Raw genomic sequence first — 6,218 nt, 5'->3', positions numbered from 1 at the left:
TATTGTCCAAGAAGGAAGTGCATACTATAGTTCTGTGAAAACTCATATCTGTTCACAAACAATATTGGAATGCTGTGATAACCGGTCTAATGATGAGTGGTCTTTCAAAGTCAAAGGTGGAATTGAATTGAATATTATCATGGTGATCTACATGCTGCTGACTGTGTTTATCATAAAGTTTGCAGTAGTCATTTCAGGTGTGGCCGTGATATATCCCTGCAGTTTCAGACTGATTCTGAACCAAAGCGTAGGAAACCTGGAAGCCCTAAAGGTGAGGAACAACAACAAGCCTTCTCAAAGATGTGTGGATACCTGGAAAATAATGATGAAGAACAACTGACTGTTTCTGACCTAAGGTGTAAAATGAAAGAGTATTTGTCTAAGGCCGATTCCCTTCCATATTGTAATCAACACCTGAAAAGTCAGCTAAAAAAACTTTATGGTAATTCTATATATATTGCAGAAGGAGAAGGTTTAGATGACAATAGTGACAATGAGAGAAAAAAACGTTACAAATCCTCAGATCATATTTCAACAGTACAAACCGAGAAGTTGAACAGTCGCAGAAGAGAGCAATACTTGAGACAGCTGCAAGGCTCATAAAAAGTGACATCAAGACAAATGTGCTACCCGTTAAAGACACACGTCGGAAAGTTGCTAGCATTGGCCATGCAATCATACAGGCAGTCCGATCACGAGCCTTCCTTGCTCCTTTGCAAATCGGCCTTTCAGTGCAAATGCACCACTTAAATAGGTCTAGGTTTCTTATAGATACCTTGTGTCAGATGGGGTTCTGTTCGTCCTATGGAGAAATGCATAGGTTTGAAATGAATGCTGAAAATTGTGCTGCACCAAACATGCTTGGTGAGGATATTGATGTGTTGAACTCGGCCTTGTTGTTCGCAGCTGACAATCTAGATCATAACATTCTCACAATTGATGGTAAAGGAACATTTCACGGGATGGGCATGATAGCTGCATTGACACCAGGACAGAAGACAGACCATATTGTCCCTAGGTACAAAACGATGGAACTGAACATTGTAGAGAAGGCAGAGGTTGAAATAGTAGATCATCGTTTTGCCAAACACATTCGCCGAGAAATCACATTTGCAGAACTTCCAAGTCTAACTGAATGTGACAAAACAGTTGATCTTCTGTGGGAGTTATCATTCAACTTCAAACAGGCCACACCAGGTTGGCAGGGGATGATGCATATCATTTATCAAGAAAATGAGCACCCTGGTCAGTCTTCAGTCAGGTATCTACCGATGATAGACATGTATTCTGGGGACAAGACGTGCATTCTGTCAACATTGGAGTTTCTTTGTGGTCTTGCCTCCAAGCACCACATTGCCCCAGTAATTACATTCGACCAGTCCCTATATTGGAAGGCGACAGAGATAATCCTTGATTCACCACCGGGCAGCCATCTTAAATCGATTGTCCTGCTGCTTGGCTGTTTCCACACGTTTATGAACTTGCTAGGAGCAATTGGTACACTAATGGATGGCACGGGACTTAAGGACATCCTAGGGGTAGTCTATGGTGAAAATTCTGTAGCCCATATGATGACAGGCAAATCAGTTCAGAGAGCATTCCGTGGTCATCTTCATGTAGACAAACGTCTTAACCGTGTGATGGTGTCAGAGATGGCTCATGATATACCCGAATTCACAACAGTGATTGAAGAATCTGAAGAGATATATACTGCAATATTGAATGGTGAAGAGACATTACAAACTGTATTCACATCGAAGACCCTCAGTCGAATAAACAATAAGCTTGAAAAAAAGAAGATGGAACTGAGTACTAGGTCCAAAACAAGTCAATTGTGGCTGAATTACCATGGTACAAGTTGCTAGATCACTGATAAAGGCAGATTGGACAGGTTCTTGGCTGATGCACATACACGCTGTTTCTGACTGACTGTCGATATTTGCCGCAGCTGGGCATTACAACTACTTGAAATCAGCATACTTCTATTTGCAAGAGATGAATCAGCTTGACATCAACCACCCAGATCTTTTCAGAAAATTTGAAAGGGGTTTTCATGTTATCCGTCGCAGTAACCAGTTCTGGGCAGGCCTCAGCTCAGATCTGGTCATCGAGTCAACATTGATGAGATCATTGAAGACGACTGGAGGTCTGACACGTGGAAGCGGAATGTCAGAAGAGCAGAGAGCCCTTTGGATCATGTCAAGCCCCATAACATCAGAGTACAACATCGCAATGCAGGAGTTCACAAACCTGTCATACACAACATCTGAACAGCACAAGGATTTGACAGACGCTAGGATGAAAAGAAATACTGCTGACCTGGAGAAGATCACTTTGAAACTTGTTGTATGCTCACCTTTCTCGCCAGACTCTTCATTAAGAAACATTGTTACTGGTGTTGTAGCTGGGAAAGGTGTGAACGTGCATGACTATGAGGCTGTTGATCGGACAACCTGCATTCGCATTCTCGTTCAGTAGAAAGGATAAAGCCAGAACCCTGGGTAAAACATCGTCTATCAAAGTTGTTCCTGATCGAACCATTGATTCGGCACTGCTTTTCCAACGTTTCCTGGTAGTCTCCAAAACTGGGTTACTATCCTTGGAAGAAGTGATGCGTTACGAACTTAGTCCTTTCCCTCCAGCCCTGTTTGAAGCCAGAAACATATTTCGCAAGGCTGATAAGCCGCAACTAGCGCATGTAATCTGTGATCATGTAAGTGATGCAATACTAGATACTGTACCAGAAACAGAGTGCCAAATTCTTGATGGAGGTTCATTCCTACACCGAATACCATGGACACATGGAGAAAGCTATGGTCAAATAGCACAGTCATATGCTGACTTCACCATCCGGCATTATGGTTCAGCTACAACCATTGTCTTTGATGGATATGAGGAAGGGCCATCCATTAAAGACAACACGCATCAGCGAAGAGGGCAGAATATTTATCCTGTTGTAAACTTCACTGCTGAGACCGAGTTATCCGGTAAGTAGGAGGAGTTCCTGTCAAGAGATGTTAATAAACAAAGTGATCAATGCACCAGGAGATGTTGATGTTGACATAGTAAAGGCTGCAGTGGACGCATCTCTAGTACACACCACTACACTGATTGGAGAAGATACCGATCTCCTTGTCTTACTCCTTTTCTATGCACATGGAGATAGTAAGAGCCTTTATTTCAGATCAGACAAGTCCAAAGCTGATGGCAGTGTTAAAGTGTATGACATCAACCATCTAAAAGAAATACTCGGACATGACATGTGTTCTCAGTTGATATTCATTTACGCCATGACTGGTTGCGACACGACTTCTTGGATTTTTTGGGTTGGCAAAAAGACTGCTTGCCAGAAGCTTGTAAAAGGAGACCCTGTCCTTAAGTCTTGTGCCAATGCATTCACTATCCCAAATCAGACCACAGAAGTGATTGATGACACTGGATGTCAAACAATGGCTGTCCTCTTTGGTGGCAAGCGTACAGATTCCCTTGCAACAATGTGATATAACACCTTCATCAAGAAGGTTGTCTCTTCTTCATCGTTTGTAACACCTGAACGACTGCCCCCAACTAAATCTGCTACCAAGCTTCACTGTTGTAGAGTTTACTACCAGATCATGGTTTGGTTAGGCAAAGAAGGGGATATGGATGTCATGAATTGGGGGTGGAACCTACAGGAAAATCGATTCATCCCACTCATGTCAAGAATGAATGCAGCTCCAGACAGTCTCTTGAAGGTCATTCATTGTAACTGTGCCACTGCTTGCAAGACACTACGCTGCTCTTGTAGAAAATACAGACTACCATGCACTACTGCATGTGGGCAATGCCAACTTCAAAAATGTGACAATCCACATAACAAGTTTCTTCATGAGGAGTCAGAGGATGACGAAGATTATGGCGGCTAACTGTACAACAAACGCATAATAAACGCTGATAAACCTTGCGTACTGTTTACCTGATTACTTTGTGGTTATATTTAAGTAATGTCAATGATTGTCAGGGTGCCTTAAACATAATTATATAACAATTGAAAATATATATCTATTGCTGGGTTATTACAACAATTTAACAGAGCCAAATTGTTTTTCTAATTGGTCCATTGTTTTTGTTTTTTGTTCGGTTTTGTCAATAAATTATTATGTAATGGTAATTCCACTGATTTAGTTGGCTTCCTTGTCCCCTAAACGTATGGTTAGACACCAAAATCACATTTCTAGGCTGAATAGTAATTGAGATATAGATATTTTTAGCTCCCGGTGGCCATCTTGGACGCCATCTTTAAAATGACCCATTTCCGGGAGTCAGATTTTACTAGATTTTTAGTATGTCATTTACCATGCTCAATAGTGGCAGAATCCATTGTAAAACCTTTTGTATCAATTTTTTGGGGTGGAGCCATATATTGACCTGACTATGACAGGGATGTTTGACTACTATATTGGTATTGCAAGGGTATAGTAAATCAATGACTTGTGAGTAGCGGGAATTAAGGGAGCGGAAACAAATACGTGTATATACCAATACATACATTTGTATATGCATATGTAATTCATGAGAAGTGCGTTTATCTTCTCTTCAACTGTTAAAGAGAATGTTTCCTATATATAAACGCCGACATTCTCTATTACAACACGGCGGTGTTCGAGGCGCAAATTCAAAACGAAATTAAAACAATATATTTGAACCAATTAATACACTGAGTTATACACTATTTTAGTAACGTAACCCATACTTCGTAGCGATATTCATCTTAAAATTATTTACAATTTATTGCAATAATTATTATTGTTACAAATATCATTATTACAACTAATACTTTGCTTATTTTTCAAACAATTGCAATTATTATGCTTATGATCCTCTACTAAATACTAAGCACTTTTACTGGATTCATCTTATTAGGATTGGGGCGAAGACTCGGCTGGTTTTAAGCGTTCCACAGCAGGTAAAAACTTGTAAATTATTATTATTATTATTATTATTATTATTATTATTATTATTATTATTATTATTATTATTATTATTATTATTATTATTATTATTTTATGTACATATTTTTTCTATTTTTCTTTCTAGTGAAAATAAATTTATACTAGGCCGATGTATAAGCTTTGCATTTCGAATAATTATCCCGTGTCTGCATCTATCGATTGACCCTGAAACACCAGTTACAATATCTGACATTTTTCAAGGGCGCCTAAATTGGCTGTATATTCCACGAAACAGCTACCTCGTAGACGTTCCTTGACGTAGCACGTTCGACAGCATGAGTGCTAGGCTAACAAAAGCAATACGTGCGTTGAACAATGCGGGCTTGGATATTGCAAAAAATTTCTCCAGGAGAACCGTGATGCGCTGAAATAATTTCAGATGGTTCGTGATAACCGGCATGGGACAAGAGTGGACAAAGACAAACATGTTAATATATGTAGTTAAGTGGTGGAGTGATCGTGATTGCTTTTAGATAAACAAACATATGTGTCGGACAGAGATGCAGAGCGCCATGAGAGGTAGAGTTTTGAAAACACTGACGTTTTCACGTAAAATGTTCACTCGCATTGAATTGTTAAAAAACGTTGCGTTTAAATAATTGAACCATGATGTTGATGGCATCCTACATTGTCGATCCTTATACTGATAATGCGTTATAAATATCAAAATGTACAATGTTTAGCTGGTCACGATTTGTAAATACATGTACAAAACTTTGTGAATATATGAAATTAGGCTAGAAAAATAGTATGCGAGAAGTGCAACATGCCTAAAACACAAATAGACACCGAGATCTTGTTTTAAGCTTAAGATCAGAAGTTTTTTTGCCCCTCATTTAGTGTACCATTTTCTCCCGACATGATCGCGTCCACTGATTCCCTGCCCCTATGTAATGTAGGTATTTGGACCAGTAGATGCGATGACGGGGGTGGTGTAACAATATTTGGGTGGCAAAAGACAAGTCTTGTGTCTCTCTCATTCACAACGAGATCTTGTCGGCCATCTGAGTGTAAAGTCTATCAAACATCCCCATCACAGATAACATGTCACAATAAAGATAACGGCGCATATCTAAATTATATATGGTCGTGTCACGAATGGGTTGTAATCGGCAACACGGTCAGATCTAGGTCAGATCATCATTTAGGTGGCTGCATCAGAATCACAGCTGTCTGTTGATGAATGTGATGTCATTTTGATATTGATTCAACCTCGCTCAGATGGTA

Source organism: Saccoglossus kowalevskii, chromosome 3 (assembly GCF_978046115.1).
Source record: "Saccoglossus kowalevskii chromosome 3, keSacKowa6.1, whole genome shotgun sequence".
Classification (NCBI taxonomy): Eukaryota; Metazoa; Hemichordata; class Enteropneusta; family Harrimaniidae; genus Saccoglossus; species Saccoglossus kowalevskii.
This window is presented reverse-complemented; position numbering follows the sequence as displayed.